The sequence below is a fragment of the Aulostomus chinensis genome, chromosome 13, assembly GCF_037954235.1.
Source record: "Aulostomus chinensis isolate RoL2024-O1b breed Wild chromosome 13, RoL_Achi_v1.0, whole genome shotgun sequence".
NCBI lineage: Eukaryota > Metazoa > Chordata > Actinopteri > Syngnathiformes > Aulostomidae > Aulostomus > Aulostomus chinensis.
Window position 1 is genome coordinate 20,029,603 of NC_141332.1, and position 23,292 is coordinate 20,052,894.

A 23,292-nucleotide genomic window follows, 5' to 3' on the forward strand; every position below is an offset into this window, starting at 1 on the left:
AAGATGGATGTATGGTGTATAATTCACAGTGTATTTAACGGTACATCATGTACATTTAATATTCTATTGATTTCATTCTATAGTTGAAGAGATGCTTAAAATATTCCCCTAACATTTTAGCCTGATACACACTGTCGGCTCTAACAACACATGCAGGATCTACTGTACACTGATAGCCATCACCACCAATAACAGCTCTGAACCGTCCACAAACACAAGTGAAAGCACCTCAAGTCTTCGTGGTGATAAGCCCACGAGGAGGGGAGCAAGTGACACCAGATAACAAGAGAGAATCAATTTCACCAGAGTCATTTCACTAAGGAAATGGCATAAAAAAGGTTACATTATGGGAAACTTTTGACCATCGGCACCTTTTACTTCCAGCCCCATCACAAACACCACTCTTCAGTCAATGTGGTGCCATTTTTCCTGTACCGACTATCCTCCTTTTACCAGACATTAATTTATGAATATGTTCTATTATATTTCGCCATATTCTGTTACAAAATAGCCATGGGAATGAAGGAGAGATCTACAAATAGAGTGCATATTATTATATAAATACATTCTGTAAAAGTATCCTGTTACATGTTGTGTTCCAACACAATGAGACCTTGGTAGCCGTAAAGGAGGTCAACAAAAATCCTTCCTGATTCTCTGATCATTCACTAGCTATAAAGCATTAAGTGTGGAAAATCTTTTACAAATGTAGTGTGTCCTGTGTAATGAATCACATAATTACCATTGCAATGACTGCAGCCAACAGCTCTTATTTCTTCAAAGTTATCTTGTTACCCTTGATTTCCTGTAATTCCACAGATGCCACTTTGTCTGGGCCTTTCCCCTGAGACGGCAGCCATGAGGGATGGGGCCTAGATGACTGAAACTAAAGCTCGCAAGAAAAGCATCTTGGAGAGTCTCCGAGAGTTTAGGACCCTTGTGACAGCGCGGCGGCTCTGTGAGTTTGATAACACTAGAAAACCTTGAATGGAGAGACAGAAGAGCAGGGACACGTACAGATGTTACTGTTAAATTGATGATACCCATCTGTGCTATTGTCTCTATCCACTCATTCTGTTCTTTATCAGAGCAGGTGGAGGCTGGTGTAACCTTGACGGGTGTCTCCCTTCTGTCACAAGGCAAACACACTTAGATGGTTTCAGTATCACCAAACCTACCGCTGAAAGAACCAATTACCTCCTTAGTGTATTTCAGGACATATCCCCAGTTACTCAGAATCTCAACACGCAGCACCACAACTTGGAACAAACACAACACGGCAGTCATTTGTTTTAATTACTTTAAGTGAAATAATATTTTTTATTCAGCATTAGTTAGTGCTTCACATTTAAAGTCCAGGTCAACAGGGGGGAGAATATTAATAGAAAATGTGGGTGTCCATTTGCAAGAAACAAGAAAACTTCTTAAATGGGAGCAGATGATGGTGAAAGTCTCAGTACATTCTTGCACTGATCTATGGTCACAACCTTTGCTTCATGAAGGAAGTGGGTTTACTGTGGTTGCTACGGTCTTTCTCACCCGTCCTTGCAATATCACATATAACAGGGGTAAAAAAAAACACACATAGGTAAATGTGTTGTCATTGTTTGATCATACTGACTACCATTGACATTAATGTACTCATAAAATTGTAAAGAAGTATCTTGTAAAATTCAAATCACACAGTGAGTAATGTCATAGATGCTACGTATTAATTTCAAACAAGTCCTCAACGGGCACTAATATGAAGTGCAAGTCAATTATGGTTAAAGTTTTGTATCCAGAAACAGAAATTGAGCACAGCTTGTGTTGAAAAGTGCTTTATGGACCATATTTGCCACTTGTTTTGATGAAAACATTACAAGGAAAAAAAAAATCCTTTTGTCACATACCGAATCGTGTGTGTGTGTTTGTGTGTGTTTTCACTCCTGACATTTGTGGCTTCTCACGTGCTTTGTTGGGTCAAAATAATTGGCTCCACTCTAACTTTAACTGGCCGTTTGGAGGGTTAGGACTACTCGGGGTTAGAATTAGAGGAACAGTTTGGCATTTACTGCTGTTGTGATGGGAGCGTTGGAGTAAGGTTGCATACGAATGTCCATCCGTCTTCTGCTGATTGGCAAATCATTGATCTCATCATATCTCATCTGTCACTGTCGTAGTCCAACAAACACAATACAAGGGAGCTCACCTGAATATTATTATGAATTATATATTGCTAAATATAACAAGTGCGTAGCTGTAGATAAAAGACTAATAGCAAATGGGTTTTATTAAAAATTTGCCTGAATAACTCAAGTTATTGCGTGTGAGGAACTGAATGTAATATGTTTAATACATGAAAAGCATCACAAACACATTTAAATGTTAGATATAAAGAAACAAATCCAGTTTTGCCAGCATTAGTGACATTAACCTCATGTTAACAGTCATGGATGGTCTGATTTGGGCTTTGTAACCGCTGGTGTCCATCAGCTAACACCCACGGTCTGGGAAGTAGGTCTGAATTGGAGATTGAGAGCTAAATTTACTGTTATTGTCGCTACAGTCTGTAGAGCACATCTAAAATTCAATACAGCTGAATGTAGCAACCACATGTTAAGATCATATCTCCCTCTCATCCTCCTCAGGGTCTCTGCCTTGAAAATGGACTCAGTTTTATGTAGCGCTTTTCTACATTAGCGGTACTCAAAGGGCTTTACAGTGTCATCTCATTCACCCATTCACACACACACACACACACACACACACACACTGATGGTGGAGGCTGCCATGCAAGGCGCCAACCTACTCATCAGGAGCAATTATGGGTTCAGTATCTTGCTCAAGGACACTTCGACAGGATCACCGGGGTCGAGGATCGAACCAGCGACCCTTTGGTTGCTTGACGGCCACTCTACCCCTGAGCCTTGCCGCCCACTTTACATCAATCAACCTCTTGCGCTTGTGATACTAAAGATTTGGGTCCTGAAAAAAAAAATTGTCCCACACCAAACATGGAAGATTAACAGTTACACCAGTTTAGTTTAACAGTAGAATGATGTCTCACTAGTCATCACAGCGATGACATGCATTAGTTCACGTTGAAGTAGTTCGCAGGAGACCTTGTACCAGATCACCTGCATAAATGAATCTTTTATGAATGTTAGATTATTTAAGAAATTGTAATGAAATTTATGAAAACAATTCACACTGTGCTCACTTAAGACTTGCAATCGTCATATGATGAAGGTTCATTAATATGATGAATGGTTCATAATGGCTAATGGGGCGTACTGCTACTCCTGTCATACAATTTTAGCATCAGATATCAACAAAGCCTAGGCTAATTAAAAATATCCCAAGGAAATCTGCATTAATAAGGAATTGGCTATGCTAGCTGGTTACAATTATTCAAGTGAAAGTAATCATCAAAACAGTGACTTGAGCATGAGGTAGATAAAGTCATAAAATGAAATATCATCTTATATTTGCATTAAAAGCAATATCAAATCGGCTCATGTTAAAACTAAATGATATTTCCAATTTAAAAAAAAAAAGAATAGAACAAATTTGAAGGTGTTTTTTTTTTGTCATTTATAATCAGTAAAATTATCTGCCGGTTATGAACAAGCCCCTGTGTCACAATGAGATTCAACCTTTTAAGTGATTTGGTAATGAGATATTTCTGACAAGAAATTACACAAACATGCAAGACTCAGAAGTAAATGCTGATTGCACAATGTAACTTCTATGCAGTAATTACTGTGAGCATTTAAGGTTGTTTCACCTGCTATCGGGGGCGAAATCTCCTGAGAAAATAAAAGCTTGATTTATGGTACAATAGACGCGGAGCTGGTGATTACATACAGTAATCATCATAATCTGCCCGTTGATTGTTCATATGAACAAGTATCTGCTGTCACCGTGGGCAGGTTCTTTCACTTGCTAAAAACATAAAACATGAAGCCAAGTAAATTTTCTTCACACAGTCAGTAGCTATCTGCATTCATGTCTCAGTGATAGAGGAAATGAATCAATCCACTCACATTTTTCTCTCCGTTTCCTTCAGCTCCCCAACGCCATCCTTGGCTGTAACACTTACTTTATGTGAAACAACACTCAAAATTATTTTATGATTAAGATTATGATAGATTTCCTTTACCTTGTCAATGAACAGGCTTTTTGTCTTCTTCTCAATACCGAGCAAAATGGCTTTGGTGAATGAAGGTGCAGCAACAGGTTTACTTGTGGATTTGTGGAAAAAACCCACAAGGAGACAATGTAGACTGCTTGGTGTGTGTGTGTGTGTGTGTGTGTGTGTGTGTGTGTGTGTGTGTGTGTGTGTGTGTGTGTGTGTGTAAAAGAAAGATGGAGAGCATTTTTGCAGCTCTGGTGCAACAGAGCTTTCTGCAACAGTCACAAATAAAAATGACTACAAATCAATAGGTAATACCGCAATCATACATGGAGCTGTATGTTTACATTTGAGGCTATTTGTCCATGAAAAAAAGCTGCAACTTCTGGTGGCTCAATGCTCAGAACTGTTTCCTTGAAAGAAGGAAGTTCCTGGCACAGCTTTCCATGTGAAGCTTGTGTTGTGTTCATGTTCTCCGGATGGCTACGTGGTTCTGTTCCTGTCTGACCATGTGCTTGTAGAAAGATCTGTAGTTTGTCTTGCTGGTGCTGCATGTGGCTGCTCACTGCCCACTAGATGATGGGCCAAATTCAGAGGATACATTTTTTTGGCAATCTTCACAAAAATAAGAACTATGTTTGGCCTGACACCTGCTTAAAATGAGGAGGATTTTACCTAAAGTTAGCAACATTTTTGCTCACTTAAGGTGATCTGCGTTTTTTTAGGTGGATCAGTTAATCTCAATTTAATGATAACTGTGCTTTGACATTAATTGGGGGCATTGGTACCTGGGTTCTCAACATCTTTTCCTCTGCAAACTTATATACTGTATAATTTCATTGTCTCTGATCCAAAAATATGAATATATCAACATCGTAGTGTTTTAACCACTTGTTGAACTTCTGAGCAACAAATGGGATGGCATATAAATTGTCCTCTTTCATTAATGAAATTCAGTGTGTTTTTAAAACCATACACACAGCAGCTTCTGGTAATAAAAATGGCCTGTCAACATCGCTAGAACCTAAAACCTATCAAGGAACTTTCAAGTGATGGGATAGCTGAAGGACCAGTAAGTGAATGTCTAATTAACATATTATAAGGCATTTCTGAGCTGGCTATCAGATCACCCTTTAGGCATCGCTGCGTCTATCTGACCTGATTTGATTGTGCAGTCACATTAATGAGAGCTGTGATGTCCTACATACAGTTGCAACCAATGGGGTATTTGGGATTGGGGCGAAGGGTGGTTACGCATGAAACAGCAGTAGAGTAGAGTTTTAATTGATTTAAATGAGTGTAACCAGTGCTTAAATGCCCCCACTGGTATTTAAAGGTTAATTTGTTTGTTTCTGTGACTGAGTGCCGCTGTAAGTCAGTTGGATATCTAGAAAATTCACAATAATTTTGCTCACGTTGAATCCTGTCAAGTCTGAGTGCTGTTGGATCTTGTTGGGGTTAGTGAAAAGGGGCAGGGACAAAAGACTGAGTCAACGCTTGGGGATATTTGAAATTACGGGAGCTGGACTGACAGCTTCAGGGAGGAAGACGTTTGCAGTAAAACCCTTCTTTTGTAACTCTTCTCTGTGGGTGTCATGTTGCCTGTGTCGCAGAAGAGAAAGTGAATATATTTTCATGATGAATGAAATCATTTTCATAACGTGGTAAACTTATTTGTGTGACTTCCTCCAACTTTGCATTGAAAGAACATGAAAAACAGGCAGATGAAAAGCAGCTCACGCCCTGTCAACTGGCTTGACCTCTGTTACTTACATATTTTTTGTGTTTTATCACGGTTTTGGAATTGAGCTTTACCTACGCGTTTTACACAGTTGAGCGTTGAGTGTGTGACCACAAGTAAAAAACCTAAGGTCATCTCCTCAAATTAATGGTGAAGGATGGTAGAGGGAGATAGTGTAAGGATTACGGTCTTGGTGTGCACAAGCTCTGAGTTTAAACTTTCACTTTATCCATCTACTCTCCTCTCACTGAATCCCTCCGCTGGCTGATGTCAGAGAGGTTCACTGCACTGCCCTCTCCTGTATGGGAACAACTATGAATATAAATAGGTGAGCTCCTCAAGGTATTACATCTCATCCATGCTTGGCAGCTGGTTGAGAATGTCAATACCTACATAATACAGGAATTGCAATTTCCTGCAGTTTCTAAAGGTTATAACAGCAGAAGTTTTCAAGTGGAGTGTAAATTATATTGGCACCATAATTTGCCACCTGAAGGGATGGAGTGGTTTACATATTTGAAAGGGGAAAAAAGTACTGCTATGTTTCTGTGTTGTCATAATAATCTCTTCAATGTCTTCTTCTTCTTGGTTTATAACCTCTGTTGGGGAATGTAAGATATTTTCAGATGATAACATAACATCTCTTGCCCACATGTTGTTGCAGCCATCTGATTTCTCTGTAATTTCAAATTTAATTCACAGGAAACACTGCCGTGTTCTTTGCCTGGAGGCCTGCTTTGATAATCAATCAAGTGAAAAACTGAAAAAGGAAAAAAATCATTCCCAGTTTGAATCCTTCTCTTGAATAGTGCCGCCTTGTATATGTGGAGTTTGCAAAAGTAAAAAAAACAACAACAACAACAAAAAACTTCTGCGAGACCACCACCATACCTAGCGAGATACAAGAGAGCAAATACCGAAACGAACACAAAGGGCATTATCAGGCAGGAGACAAATCCACAGACAAATAGGAAAAGACAATGATACGGTTTTAGCAGAGCAGGCCATTAAAATTCCATTTGAATCATCTTGGTCGGCAACAGTGAAAAACCACAAAGCTGGGGTAGAGCCTGATGCTGGGACTGTGTGACTCAGTCCTCCTCTGAATTCAAAAATGTTGCTCCTTCCTGTGATCAGTCAGCCTGGGGCAAAACTGGCACTGCTGGACTGTGCCGGAGTGAGAGAGAAAGAGAGAGTGAGGAAAAGGAAAGTGTGTGTGTGTGTGTGTGTGTGTGTGTGTGTGACAGAGAGAGAGAGAGAGAGAGAGAGCTATGTGGTGTGTATTAGAGTTGGGTTTAGGGCCATGATACCAAGCTTCCTTTGAACCAAGAAGCTGTGGGCTGCATCACTGATACAATAGTGTTTAATATTTAATACAAAACATAATTACTTATACTCAGATGATGCATTGGAGTGTACCTGTCATGCTGCAGAACTGGAAAAATACTGTCTTAACTGGCTTACTATCAGATATATTTTAGCTAGTGGTCTTTATCTCTCTGGTTTGTATTATTAGTCTTGCTGCTTGACTTAGATTTTGCACAAATTCAGATTTTTAAAGCTATAGCTCGCACCATTCGTTCTTTATCCACGCTCTGGCTCAGCTTTGTAAGTCTCTGCACATTGAGGTGGCTCAGTATGAGACGTCGCCAATGACACAAACTATGCCGTGAGATGTAGAGAGATGAGCTAAATAAGTATTGGGAACTCATTTGGAGAGGGCTTGAATCTAAGGCTACGTTCACCCTGCAGGTCTCGATGCACAAGTCTGATTTTGGCAAGGCAAGGCAAGTTTATTTGTAGAGCACAATTCATACACATGGCAACTCAAAGTGCTTTTGTTTGTGTGATTGTTCACATTATTCTTTTGAGTTGTAGTATGAACTGCTCACAGTACTGAAGTAACCCATATGTGCAAGAGAACAACCTGACGTCACACGCAGCCTTCAGTTTACAGAAGTAAACATGGATAGGAAGGCCACAGACACGAGCATTTAAAACTTCATTTTTAAGTTATTGTACAGAGGAAGCAGGCGAACATTGAGGCCAAGAGGAGAATAATGAGGAGAAGGAAAAAGTATTTTGTAATTGTGACTCATTTTGAAGTGGCTACTTCAGTGCAGATGTGTGTGCCACGTTTGTTCTCATTCTTCTTGCATCCCACACACAGTAACAATAAATTAAGCCGATCGAGCCAATAAGCCGAGCCAATAAGCCGATCTAGAATTAAGAGAAAGTCGTATCGAATTTCACTCGCGGTAACACCGGCTGTTCAGATTGAGGGTCGCATTTCAAGGAATCAAATATGTATCTGATTTAGAATCAGCACATGAGTTTGGTCATAATCTGATTTGAAAAGATCAGATTTATGCTGTTCACATTGTCAATATAAAAATCAGATACAATTAGATGGAAAATTAGTCCCGGAAGGGTGGAAAAAGTCAGATTCAGATAACTTGGGCCCGTTTTGTGAATGTAGCATTAGTGACATTCAGTCATATGCAGAAGCATGCAACAGTATCTTCAAGTGCTGGTAGTATACAGTATATGTGCAAGAAGTCCTAGTCAGCACCATCACAGGGACAGTATTGAATGATCTGACTACATTCACATATTACAGAGACTATTGATTTGTAAGAGTTTGCAACATATCCTGTGTTGAATAAACATGATTAATCATACCACGTTTTAAGAAAGCAATTCACTTTTCTAACAAACCAATGCTGAGATATTCAAGCAGGTTTGTCTCATTTTCTGTTGATGTTTTATGTACACAAGTAACATTTCCCTGATTATGGATCAGACTGAAATATAAAGACCCTCAGAAATAATTGTAATCATTTAGTACCATAGCTAGCCATAAATTCAAAAGTACTGCTATTTAAAATATCATCTACTTCCTCATTTATTGTCTTTGCGGTATTAGCCAAACAGTAGGTATGTGAGATAGAATTCTCTTGGCTGTTCCAGCCTTCTGTGTGATGTATGCCAATGTGTCAATGCACTCATCATTTCTGCTTACACCGCATCCCCTGCCAAGTGGTGCATATATCAAATCCTTACACAAAGCCATAGCTCATCTTTCCTTTAGCGAACTACAATACACGATGCACTGTTACCTGACGTTTCACATAAGATTGATCTCTTAAATCGGCGGCGTTGGACAACATAGGAGCAACTGATGAATCTGCACTCTCTTAAAATGTGCCATTTCTCATGGCTTTCACTTTTTTCCTACAGAAATGTATTTACATTATTTGATCTTACGCTGCCCCTGATGTAATCAATTTCAGGTGCTCTTGCAAGAATAAATAAAACCTGACACTCCTTTTTTGGTTGGGTGGGGGGGGGTACAAGTACAAGTTGTACTGCCTTATCTGTAGTGAGATTACCAGTGATTTATACATATAATAGCCATACCCACAACAAGTTTGCTCAATAACAGATAGATGGGGTTGCCTAGCAACTGCTGAGTGCCATAACAGTGACTAGTACCTGCTACTGGAGGCAGACTCCATCTTGTAGGTTTCTCTGTCTTCTAATTGGCCAGGTGGGTAAACACTGATCCCTTGCTCCCCCATCTACCCACCACCAGTCAGGGTCTTAAGTGACAGATAGCACAGGCGTGATGTTAAAACCTTGCCTAGAAAAATGTGCACAAATTCTGCTACTGCATGAATTGAATTGACTCCATGAAATATGAACGGCATTTACTCCCTAACTGAGAAGCCCATATATTTTACTGCCAAAAAGTGTCCCATATAACATATATTGCCCCTCATTCCCAATCAATGTGCAATTATTCAGGAAGTAAATGTGCTTTTGGCACTTCACAGGCTGCCAGGTGAGGTTAATAGATATAAATAAACAGGTAAAACGGGGGAGTTGAGACAGATGTGAAACATAATATCAGCTTTATACCTGGCCTGATACCTTCCAAAGATACTGTGGCTACTCCTGTGTGGTGGAAAAATAAAACCACTGTCAGACGCTTTTTATAGAAGCAATTAAAGAAGTAACATAACACAAGGCCAAAAAAACCTGTGTGTCTTCTCTGGTTTCCTTTGACCACACCTAAAATCATTGATGTGGTGATTAGCTGTGGTCAGAAATACCCTGCGCCTATAACCACACCCAAGCGTGATATTACAGTACTCCAACTCTCGCTGGAATACACCTCTACATCCCTGCAGCATAAAGAGAAGTTAAGCAAAACAAGACTCTCAGTTGGTGTCGAGTTGCTCTGAGGGAGAATAAATTCAGATAATGTAGTTTTCTGTCCTTATGTGATGATGTGTGGGCATTTTACAGGCTTGAGCAATTAACCCACATCATGTGTTGATTGACATATCATGTTAGCTGTGTAATTCTATCATTAAAATCACACCTACAATCGTAAAGCTATATTAGAAGCTACATTGCAACAGGAAGTTGAGAGAAGAGCAGTTCAAGGTTGAGCTGAAGTTAAGAAAAAAGACTTTTTCAATTAAGATTCTTAGTCACATTACTCACCTTACTCAACAATGTATGCTTTATATTTCTACATCAAAATCCATTTATTTTTTTGGTCCTTTAAAACAAAATATGATAACTTACAAGCAGGGGCGGCATGACTTGGAGGTAGAGTGGCCGTCTAGCAAACGAAGGGTGGCTGGTTCGATCCTCACCTCCCCCCTGTGACCATGTCCAAGTGTCCTTGAACCCCTAAGTGCTCCTGATGGTCCTGCAATGGACTGGCGACCCGTCCAGGGTGAACCCCAGCTCTTGCCCAATGTCAGCTGGGATAGGCTCCAGTCCCCTTGCAACCCTCAACGGATAAGCGGTCCAGAAAATGGATGGATGAATGGACAAGCATGTACCAACCAGTCTCAACCATGGCATCTATTTGTCAGTCAACTGTTAGTGTTCATGTATTAATGCCATTACTCAGTGAGCTAGCAAAATGGTATGTTAGTGTGTCTTTGGTCAGCTTTCACCAATTCAAAACATTTTCTATTTCTCTAAGAAATACTTGGTTGTTGCAGGCCCCATTAACATTAGCAAGCTCTGTAGAAACTACGCCCACTTTACACTCCAGTGAAATCCCCCCCCACCTTTCTTTCTCTTGAAAATACATTGCATACAGCAGTTTCACATTGAAATGCTGTTTCAGCTGAACTTTAATGCAACAGTCATCTAATGCAAAAGCAAGATGCAACTAGCTAAGAGCCAAGTGCATTTGCCAAGCTTTAAACAAATAGAGAAAATGCTGATAATCACAGAAATCAGTCTTTCCACTTCTTTATGATGTGTCTGTAAAGAAGATCAATGTAAGTAAATGAATCGCTGGCATTGTTTTGGAATAGATTATACGTGATTGACGCAAAACACTGAGACATTCACGTGAGGCCGGAAAATGTCGGCATGATGAGTTTCTGTTTTGATGTGTTTTGTGACCATCTTGAAAAGGTGTGTCACCTCAGTACTTATCAATACTCACATCAGAGTCTAATTAGCCACAATTAAGGCTGAAACAAGCGACAAATAGCAGAGCAAAATAGTGCGCTTAATTATCTTTCTCTTCAAGCAGTTTTCACCCCTTGAAGGAAAATGCAATGCTAATTAGCTGATCCCCAAAAATAGCCCACATTTGGATTACCTTGGATAAACAGAATCCTGAAAACACGTTGCTATAGCTTCTGAACTAAATACATTTACTAAATATGAGATCTGGTAGAGTATGTTATACAGTAATATGGTGATGTAGTAAACATACATCATTGGCTACATTTCTGCGCTCCGCTCTCCACATGGAACTTTTAATTTAATCAATTATTTAAGAGCAAAAGTGGTTGATGTTGTACTCTGTCTGACAGGATCTATCATCCTAATTTTTACAAGTCTTTCTGAAATGCACCTCATGAGACTGCACTGATAATCTGATAAACATAGCGTAGCCCCCCCATAAAAGATCACTATTATGAACCCACACTCATAAGCAAACTTTTTCAAGCTTGCATCAGATCTGTTGCTATTTTATTCCGCAGCCCGCACAGTATGACTTAGGAATGTTTGTTTGGCATTTTTTTCCCATGGCACATGCATGACATTTACCCTCTCTCTCTGTTGCATCTGCAACACATACAGTAATTGCCTAGGATGGCCTTTGAGGCTGTTGATTTTACCACAGTCTCTGTCCACCTATATGATTAGTCATGTCTCGCCATTTATCATCGGCCCTGTGGCATGCGTCAAGCTGCGAGCGAGAAGAACTTAGATAGTCATGTGTCACTGTAAAGACAAGAATGAGTTGGTGCCCATCTTGGGAGTATTGGAGGGAGAATTCATTTGCTGTGGAGCTGATGATAACGTAGGTCATCTGTACACACAGGCTGGATGGTAGTCCCTCCAGGAGAGAAGAGCAGAGGAAAGGAAGGGCGGGGGTGCATCCAAGCCCCTCTCACACAGAGCTGGGAGGCGAGAAGGAGAAAAAAGCTGTAGTGGCCGATAAAAGAGCCTTTGAGCTTGAACACCAAGGACATAAAACAGCCTTGACACTGAGCCAGATCCTACAGGAGTGAAAAATAGGGAGATGGAGGTCTGTAACCCCTTCATTGAGAACTTTTATTTATTTATTTGACAACGTGATATGTTGTCTGAGAAAAATACATTACAATTAAATTCTAATGAAGTTCATGTAAGTGGGACATTTTTTATCGTAGAGCGGTTGGACTAGAGGAGGAAAAAATACCTGGACTATGGGATAAATAATGCCACAATAAGAACTGATGATCTCTATTTGCATCAGTGACCATCTAGATTGTGTTTTGTAGATTCATTATGTTATGTAACAAGATGTAGAAATACAAACATGTTGCATATTGTAAAGGAGCAAAACTGATACTCAGAGTATTGCTTCAATTTGGAAGCTTCTCTTGTTGGAGCATCAAATGTGTATTTGATGTCATTTTCACTGCACCAGCTTTATCGTAAAGCTGGTGGACAATAATTTAGGTAGTCATGGGAAGACCTGCACCCAAACAAAGCTTCATTTCAGTGCCAGTTTCAAAACACACTGTCATAAACATGTTTTGCACATATACCACCTCACAAAAGCCAGTTTTTCCTGGTAGTTAAATATGTGAATGGACAACAGAGTAGCACAGGAATCCGTCCTTAAACCCAAAAATCAGTAAATCAGCATTCGTGGCTGTCGAGCTCCCTCATCTCAAAGTCTATGATATTTTTGAATGGGTTTCTGGGTCGATTCCTGACATACAATGACTTCACATTTGCTGAATGATTTTTTTTTTCAACAAGCCTTCAAACATTCATCATTAAACACACTGGAAAGAAAAGCACAAATCTAGTAGTGGTGATGTCAAAGTCTAGCATTTGCTGCATCATTCGCCACACTTTATGTCACCAAAGAGCATTGTTTTCAGGAATGACTGAAAATACTATATGGAAATCCCATTGGTTTTGGGTGGAAGGAACCCATGGTGATGCTAATGGCTGGGTGGGCCAAGAAAAATACATCATCCGTCTATTTGGATGAAGCATTATTGTACCTGCTTCACATAATGCAAACTTGGACGGTGAGGTTCAATAACACAGGAGTTTCATGCAAATGAGAGAAATACAAGTTGGCATTTTAAGGAAAACAAGCTCATTGTCTGAGCTTAATATTAATACCAATATATGTTCTCCACAATTGTTTGCCCTCCACTGCAAATAATTTCATCAATAGAGTCACTCTAGGAAGCAGGAAGGAGTTTGCCATCTGCAGCCTTAATTTGAATAGAGGCATTCAAACAGCGGCTGCACGGTGGTGCAGTGGTCAGCACTGTCGCCTCACAGCAAGAAGGTTCCGGGTTCGAGTCCCAGCTCGGGCACGGGATCTTTCTGTGTGAGTCTCCATGTTCTCCCTGTTCCTGTGTGGGTTCTCTCTGGTACTCCAGCTTCCTCCTACAGTCCAAAGACATCAAGAGGGGACGAGGCTGATTGATACTCTAAATTGACTGTAGGTGTGACTGTGAGTGTGAATGGTTGTTTGTCTCTATGTGTTGGCCCTGTGATGGACTGGTGACCGGTCCAGGGTGAACCCCACCTCTCGCCCTTAGCCGCTGGGATAGGCTCCAGCCCCCCCCCCCCCCCGTGACCCTTAACAGGAATAAGCGGAAGAAAATGGATGGATGTGTTGGATGGATGGACATTCAAACAGCCAGGACACAAATTATGCATTATGGATTATGGCCAGTTAATTTGACTGAAATGTAAACCCACAAAACCTTTGTAAGAAACGCAGTTTAAGGCGAGACAAGCCAGGAAAACAGAGAAACCACATGCACCCTCTCCCCAAGTAAACTTTCACATTTGTAACTGTAGAATAAAGTGATTCCAACTAATTTTCTCCGGTCAGAATTGACAAATTATAGACTCACAAGAAAACAAGATTATTTTACAGTACGAAAACCACATACATAAATATTGTTGTCATCAGTGCCATCCTCTTGATAAACTTTTAGCTCCACTTCTGGTGTTCTCCAAGAGAAGCAGAATAAGTAATGTGTTGTTCATTTTATTAGCTCTGAGTAGTTGTGGCTTCTGGCATTTTCATCATGTTGATTAAAAGAGTATGTCCACGTCCATTTGGCTGCCTCTATTTGTAAATCTTGCTTTCTACACGTGACCATCTCTCTGCAATTCGTGTCTTAAATATCTCAGGTCTCTGTCTCTCTAGGCTGTGAATGATTTATTTTGCCTCACAAATGCCAGAACTATGACAACTTGTCAATGAAAGTCAGGATCATGGCTGCTGACACATGACACGTTTAATTTTGTTCACTTCTATGCTGGGCAGGGGCACCTTTTCATTTTTAATGACAGTCATCCATGAGAACCTTGAAATGTTTTTTAGTTGTGCTGTTCTTTAACGCAGCTTTCCATTTTGTCTAGTTTATAAGGAACTTTAGAAAGTCTGACTTCCTGAACCCTGATTTGGATCAAACTTTGTCTATTTTCAAAGTTGATTCTTATAGATATAAGACACAGAATAAGCTGTCACTGTCCTTGGTCCCTTTATTGTTCCTTACAGCAATCATATGGCTACAGGGATATTGACTCTTTTTGTGTTTGTTTGTTTGCCAAAGTCTAACATACAACATTAGATTCTCTCCTTGATTCCACACATATAGCATATATACTGTATGTCCAGAGTTTCTAATTGCTTATGTTATACATCAATTCAAGGTGATGTATAACATCTTCTAATTACATACTTGGTGAAAGGCTATTTTTGTGTTTCCTCAACACATAGACATGTGGAAGATCCACAGGGAACAGAAAAAATAAAAAGCTTTTATTTTAGTCCAATTATAGCCTTTTCAGCCTGTTTTTAATAGCACACCGTCCTTCCTAACCTCGACAAAAGTTCAAATTTTCTACATATTCAGGGCAAATAGTGTGCTGAAAATAAAAAAAAAAAGTTGGAGCTTCACTCACATTGAGGATCACAAAGTTTCTAAATGAATGGACTTGCAGTGAGAACGTGTATAATCGAAGGTTATGCTGGTATTTTTTTCAGGGTGCATTTTTACCTGTTTATATGCAGAGAACTGAACAAAAACATGGCCCAATCCACCACCAGTTTACAAAGTGGCAGAGTTCACTGTTGAGGGTAAACTATGTCAAATGCACCTACATTGAATAATGCAGAAAGTATAGGCAGGGGATCAGAATGTGACATCTGCAGTGGCACCAAGTGCTGGCAAATTATAGCCTGGAGTACTGTGTGATTGGCACTTAATGAGCAAATGTGAGTGACAATGAGCCTCAGCCTGGGGGCAACAACAGCATGGGGTGGTGGTAGGTCGTGAATCTGGAATAATAAAAGAGTAAATGGTCTCCATCACTGGTATTGATTTTCTCCAGCCTTGGTCTGTGTTTTATGTTCATGATCATCCACCAAAATTGAAGCCATTCACTCATAAAACAAGCAGCATTCCATGTGCATGCAGTCAAAGAAGGAAGGCACACTAAGGATGAATGACCTATTTTTTTCCCTGAAGGACCCTTTTATCCCATATCTCATACTATGATTAAGCAGACTCTATTAGACTGTTCTCATTTTATATGTAGCTCTATAGTATAAGAGTTAACTTCTGGTGAGGTCATCTGTCATTGCGTTTAAATGGAGGGAAAAAAAAAGGTATAGGTTTGCAGAAATTATGCCTTACCTGAGGAGTTGCACTTGACCTCTGCACTGTTGTCTTCTCTGTTCTTCATCATTAGCATGCTGCCGTCGAAGTGCTTTAAAAAAAGTAGCCAGTAAGTCAGAAGAAGCACGCCCACCCGCTGAGGCCTTCTCCTCACTGTCTCCAGCCATGATGATTTGCATCATGGCTGTGTGACTCTTTTCCAGAGTTGACTGTCAGTCAATCTACCTTTCCTCTTATCTGCCACTCTTATTTTCGTAAACAGCTGTCTCTTCTCTCCACAGACACCACAGACTTTTCAATTTTGTCTACATTTGGTTTCAGCCATAAACATGAGGATGGTTCTATCAGTTTTGTCCTCTAAGCGCTTCAGTGATTGGTTTCATCCCCGTTACAGCATCAAGTCTGTATGTTTATGTGAGGGAGTTGGTATTCCTTGGGCCTTCTTTGTGACTCTCAGGGCTTGTATTGGATTCACGATGACCCAGATGTATCTCCCTGCACCTTTACCCTTTCTGTTGTGAAGTTTTGAATAGTGTCCTAGTGTAAGTCGGGGAAATCACCTCTGCCCTAACATCCCAATATCAGCAACTGGTCAAAGGCAAAGATGAGCCAAAATACAACTTCAGTTATGTGTATAAATCCAGACTTAATAGGCATGGACCCCTAAGGCCCGGGCTCCCTGCTCCATTTCCATCAGCTACAAAAATGCCGTTTGGGGAGCCAGTGTACCTACACAACATTCACAACATCAGAAAAATTAAACATATGTATTTACTATTGAACAGGCAAGATTTCTACAGTGGAGGAAATCATTATTTGATCCCTCACTGATTTTGTAAGTTCGCCCACTGACAAAGAAGTGACCGGTTGATCATTTTAATGGTAGGTTTATTTTTACATCGAGAGACAGAATATCAAAATGAAAAAACAGAAAATCTTATTAAACAAAATATTTCAATTGTTTTGTAAATCACTGGGTGAAATAAGTATTTGATCCCCTATCAAAACATTACTCAGTACTTGATGGAGAGACCCTTGTTGGCCAGTATAGAGGTCAGATGTTCCTTGTAGCTGATTACCAGGTTTGCACACATCTCAGAAGGAATTTTGGACCACTCCTCTTTGCAGATCCTCTCCAAATCCTTAAGGTTCCGAGGCTGTCGCTTGGCAACTTGAAGCTTCATTTCCCTCCACAAATTTTCTACAGGATTTAGGTCTGTAGACTGGCTCGGCCACTCCATGACCTTCATGTGCTTCTTCTTGAGCCACTCCTTGTCGCCTTGACTATATGGGTCATTGCTGTGCTGAAAGACTCATCCACAACCCATTTTACGTTTCCTGGCTGAGAGAAGGAAGGCTCCATCCATCTTTTCCTTGATGCGGTGAAGTTCACATGTCCCCTTAGCAGTGAAAAACCACCAAAGCATAATGTGTCCACCTCCATGCTTGACAGTGGGGATTGTGTTCTTGGGGTCATAGGCTGAATTTCCCCTCATCCAAACACGGCGAGTTGAACTGATTCCAAAGAGCTCAATTTTGGTTTCATCTGACCACATCACCCTCTCCCAATCGTTCTCTGAATCATATGAGCCTGGACATATGCCTTCTTGAGCAGGGGGACCTTAGGGGGAGCTGCGGGATTTAATCCATAGCAGCATAATGTGTTTCCATCGGTTTTCTTGGTGACTGTGGTCCCAGCTCCATTGAGATCATTAACCATTACCCTGTAGTCTGGGCTGATCCCTCACCTTTCTCATGATCACTGATACCCCACGAGATGAAATCTTGCGTGGCGCCCCACCCAGACCAGGGGAGATTGACGGTCATTTTGTTTTTCTTCCATTTTCCAAGTATCATACCAACAGTTGTCTTATTCTTACCCATCTTCTTGCCAATGGTCTTGTAGCCCATACTGGCCTTGTGCAGGTCTACAATCTTGTCCCTGATGTACTGAGGCAGTTCTTTAGTCCTTAGGTGTCTTTATACAGGTAAAAAGTTGAGACATTTCTTTCATACAGGTAACAAGTTAGGATTAGGAGTGCTTTCTTAAAGCGAGAGGACAAGTCTGTGGGAGCCAGATACTTATTTCACTCAGTGAAATGCAAATACATTTTTTTTACCTTTTTTTTTATATGATTTTCTGGATTTTCTTTGAGAAATTCTATCTCACTGTTAAAATATAGTATAGTTAATTTCTTTGTCAGTGGGCAAACTTACAAAATCTTTGAGGGATCAAATAATCATGTCCTCCACTGTATATATTTTCTGTCAACCTACCAGGATGGTATGAATTCCATTGGATATTTACATTTCGGTGACAAAAACAGTCTGCACAACATGATTTATCAGGTACATTATCCATCAATTTGTGACCTTGCAATTTTCAAAAGAAAGCTGCTATTCAAAAGAAAACTCTACCACATTTTGTGGCATCAATTCAATATTCATTTCTACGTGTGCTCTCCAATAATCTTCTTTTTTAGAGACAATTCAGTGTGTCGCAGAGGTTTTTGTGCCTTATATTGGAGAAACTGAGCTCCCATCTCAAAATATTTTCCAAGACCTTAATTTCAGAGACTGTTATTTTCCCTCTCTAACCAGGTATGTATTAGATGTCAATGTAAAATAATTTTCACTGTCTTTGATTTAAATGACAGATAACCCTTTTTTCCCCTGTAAGATGTAACATCCTAACACAACAAAGCATTGTGTGTTGCAAAGCATTTTCACATTTGTGGGGTCTCGAGCCTTGAGGCCCCCACTCCCTCTGGGGGCCGCCCAGCTTTGAGATGACCAAAAGGCCTTACCCGTAGATTATGGTAACACAAAACAGAAGTTTATTCTAATGCGTTATCTGTTTTTAGATATTCTTCAAAAAATAACTCTTGTACTCAGTATACCTTGCTCATATTTATCCTTTTTCTATTGACATTCTTAAGGAAGCTGTAATGAAGTGTTCTTGCCTCATGTAAATAACTTCACATCCTAAAAGTACCTCTTAGTTTTGAGCCATCTTAACCAAATTGCAGAGTGAAGTAGCCTTTACTTTACACTTGAAGTGTGTACTACTTTTTTGTGAGTGTTACTGTCCTTATTCCACACAAATACACACACATGCAAATGTGGGCTTGTGCGTATATATATGAGTCCTGAGAGTGGGATCTGAGTTCAGTGAGCTGTTAGGATGGATAATGGAGGACAGTGTGTGTCCTGGGATCATTGGATGGATCCTCCATTGCGAGGGCGATGAGACCTGAAGGGCGTCAGGGAGATGGAGGCATTGAGGGAGAGAGCAGTTGCAGCCCAGCGCTCTGTTAGGCGCCTAATGGAGAGACAGCAAGGAAGCAGCGAGCACTATGGGGTCCGCCGCTCTCAGAGGAACACTGGAGGAACACAAACTTACAGTCGGGGAAGAAACGTCAAGCAGTAGTGACTGCAGCAAAAACCAGAGCCTTTTTCATAGAAAAATCCCTCTGCTCTTTGTTACAGGGCCTCTGTGAAGGAACAACATGGCACTTAAATGTAGAAGTTTTCTGGCCCAGAGCACAAAGTGACCGTATTAGACCTGCAGGACATCAAGCTGATGTTTCAATCAATGCCAGTGACTGTAGAATTGATTCAGCACAACGTTGCTGGCAGTTAAAGAATCACAGTAGTTGTGGTTTATTTTTGGCAACAGGTGATAAAAGCAGTACAAAATATAACACCAGGCTTCCCCAAATACTCAGCATCCATGAAAAAAATGAATGAATGAGGGACAGGAGACAGAAGATAGATAGAAATAAGACAAAGCTGAGAAAAAAAGAGTTGGGAAACAGCAAGAGAAAGTAGAATTTTCTTAGAATTCATTCCATGTAGATTCAGTCTGACTGGGGCTGCCGTCATTCACCACCTTTTCATCAGGTCTGGCAAGCCTCTGGTCCTCAGGAAGATGTCTGATGAACTGTAATTATAGCCTCCGCTAATGTTAATCCTAATGTTCATGCACAGTCATCCCTTAGTCAGACCAAACAGAATAATGCATCGCTTTTGCCAAAATGTTTTATTTTCAAAGGTAAAAATATATTTGTCCTCAAGTAACACTGAGGTATCAACTTTTAAACCCTCCTGCGTGAAAGATTATAAACACTACTTTCATTTAATTAATCTGAGTTCTATTTTCTCATTGGCCTTGCTGCTGTTTCTGTGCTGTGAAAAGCATGCACTCATGATTGGGAACAGGTTCTTTGGAAAGACACAGAGGGGGAACTAGGTTAGAGAACTGAAGCCCCAGAAGGACTCTACTACACTCCACTCAATAAGAAAAGCCCTAAACAGATTTCTGTGGGGGGAAACTGCTAGGGGAGAACTGAACAGATTGATGGATACACATTCTGCATGCTATTGCTGGTGGGACAGTAACACCAAAAGCTTCTCATCGACAATTACACATGAGAGGCAGATAGAGCCAAGGGGGAGACAATGTATTTCTGGAAGATATTAGGTTTGGGCTGGAGAAAAATATATCCACACAGCGTTATTCAGTCTGTTTTCACCACAGTGTGCAGAGAATCCCAGGCAGTATTATACAAGTGTATGTAATTCAAATCCTCTCATTGTAGTGCAGGCTCACACACGTTTTAAGGTCACTCGTAGTCACCTGTAATTGATTATTACAAGCAAGCAGCACCAGACTGATAAACTCCTTTCACCTAACGCTGAGCCTGTTTGACAAAGACTGCCATCTTCCATCTACTCCATTGACTGTCGACAACAAGGTGTATCCCATTAATAGCACAGGCTGAAGCAATAAGAAGACAGACATCTGTGCAATCTCTGATAATGAAACACACTGATATGACTACAGAGGCCCCCTTCTTTTTTCCTCCTAAAGGCAACAACGCACATCAATAGCTCAGTTCAGCATGGTCAAGCAGTGTGATACAAAGCAAGTGTGAATTTAGCAGGTCAGAGAAGAAATGAACAAGTTACGGCAAAGGTTGTAGCGCTGCGTGACAGCTACACAGCGGGAAGAAGGTTTCCTGACTTTAGTGGTAATAGAATGGGTCACAATCAGTGTACGAGAAGAGGTCACAAGACGAGACACCTCACAATTCAATGGGTTTCAATGACACATTCCAGATACAATCAAACACGTACGGCTAAAATAACATCAGCCTCTGGTAGGCTTTGATAAATAAATTCTCCTTCTCCTTTCTCATTTCCACCACGTCTATCTCACGCACAGCAGGGAGTGTGTGGTTTGGCATAAGTTATGAAGTCTCACTTGGACACGCGGCAAAGGAGAGGGTTGCAGGTGTTGATTAGACGTCATCTTCACTTTTGGAGATAAGTTGCTGTGTGAGCAGGCTTTTCTTGATTTTCAAGGGCACAGGATGCATTTGAGCGGCTGCCAAAGGTCTGCCTTCACGCTGCTCTTCACGCTGAAACAATCATTAGTAGAATGATATTGTAGTTTTTATCTCGGCTTTTTGAACACAGAGAAGACAAAGTAAATATCCTTGAATTATTATTTGTGAGGAGTCTTGTGCAAAGGATGCTATAATTAGACATTAAATTAGGTTTGCTTGTAAAATGAAATACCAGTTACCATATTGATCTGTTTCAAAATGCAGTATCACCTATTTAGCCCAAACATGTAACGTATGTTTTCATTTTTGTGAATAACCTAAAACATGGGGGTTTTTATTAAACGGTCAACATAAAACCTCTATTGCTCAGACCCTGTAGCAGATACGCCTTAATTTTTTTAAAAAAGAAAAAGCTTAGACCTTCAGCTTCTATGTAAAATGACTTGCCTCTGCCCTACTTTTCATTTGAAGTATTTTTTTTTTCAAAAAATCAGAAACGTGCACCTAAAATGATGTGGCCTGTTGCATCAGGTCTTCAAGGAAGAAAATTCCTTACGTCACGTCAGTTCTAAATGAACAGTATGGAAGTGCATTGCATTCACTGGAATGATTAGATAGAGAGATCTCTCTTTTTTCCCCCTTTGGTGAATGCAGTGCGCTTCTGCGTTAATGGTTTAATAATCAAATGTGTGGACTACATACTTCCAGCTATTTAAATTACCTGTTTTAACATACTCAATATTCACGTATTATTGGCGAGAATGGGATCTTTGGAGAAATCACAAACACAGAAATTAAAACAGGATCACATGTAGGATATGCACTTAGCTGCAGGCTGCGGTGAAGACCAGAGAAAATCACTTGAACATGAACCTTCAAATTCTACAATTTGCTGTGGGACTTGAGTCCAGTTGCCTATCATTCAGTGTGTGGTGCAGGTACTGATGACTGCTGTGGTTGCTAGGCAACACTAACCACTTGATTATTTATTGAATAAAAGGAGGTGTGTGTGCTGTGTGTGTATGTATGTTTGTGTGTGCGTGTGTATGGGGTTTAGTCTATTATTCACGGAAATTATTATTTTTTTGTATTTGGACTATTCTTTCTCTCTAGAGGATAGAGGCCATGCGATAGCAGCATTCCTCTGCTTATCAACATGATGTGCTGCGGGGCTGATAGAGCTCATGGACAGATTGAGAAGTACTTGTGTGGGGAATGTGTTTGTGCATATATGAATGTGTGTAGGTGTTTGTGTGTGGATGTGTGTTCATGGACAAAAGATTGTCTTTTGGCAAATATTTTGCAAAAACACAGCCCTATAACTGATAAACATCACCTCAGTAAGAGAATGTCAATCACAGTGACATTAAAGTTGTTTTTACACATTCAGACAAACTGTTTCTTCTCCTGTTGTCCCGGTTAACTCGCGCTTACTGAAACCTTCTTGCATGTCAGTTCAATTTCTGAAGCAGCAACATTATTAGACATTGTCCATGTCCTAAGTCTCAGCAATTCAACCGCTTTAGGAGAAAAGTAGGTCATAGAAAACTCACCTCCAAACCCCCCTCCCCGCCTCCAGCTCAATTCCTGGAGTAAAGAGAAGTCTTGGGCTGTGCACTAATCCTTCCGGTCATACTGAGTTTCAAATTCAATCTCAATTTTCTCATTATAGGTTTTTCAGATACTGAGACCCCATATTGGTCAAGAGATAGTTGAGCTAATCTGATAGGGTTCTGTAGTAGGTCTGTGGAAACCACTGATCCAGGATCCAGGGGTTAGGGATATTAAGAGTCCTCAGCAGGTGGAGAAACCCAAGAGGGGGGGTGGGGAGGGCTAAGGTCGTGATGAATCTAACCTTAGTGATTGCTATTTGTCTCGATAGCT

The 23,292-nt window shown here is 40.4% G+C and overlaps 1 long non-coding RNA gene across 2 annotated transcripts in view; it reads left to right on the top strand.

Annotated features, from left to right (window-relative positions):
- LOC147251378 (uncharacterized) overlaps nucleotides 1-23,292 on the top strand; it is a 61,069-nt gene that overhangs the window by 5,769 nt on the left and 32,008 nt on the right. For both annotated transcript variants that reach the window (XR_015119062.1, XR_015119061.1), the window contains exon 2: nucleotides 820-958. This is a non-coding gene — a long non-coding RNA (uncharacterized LOC147251378). The remainder of the gene's footprint in view (nucleotides 1-819; nucleotides 959-23,292) is intronic.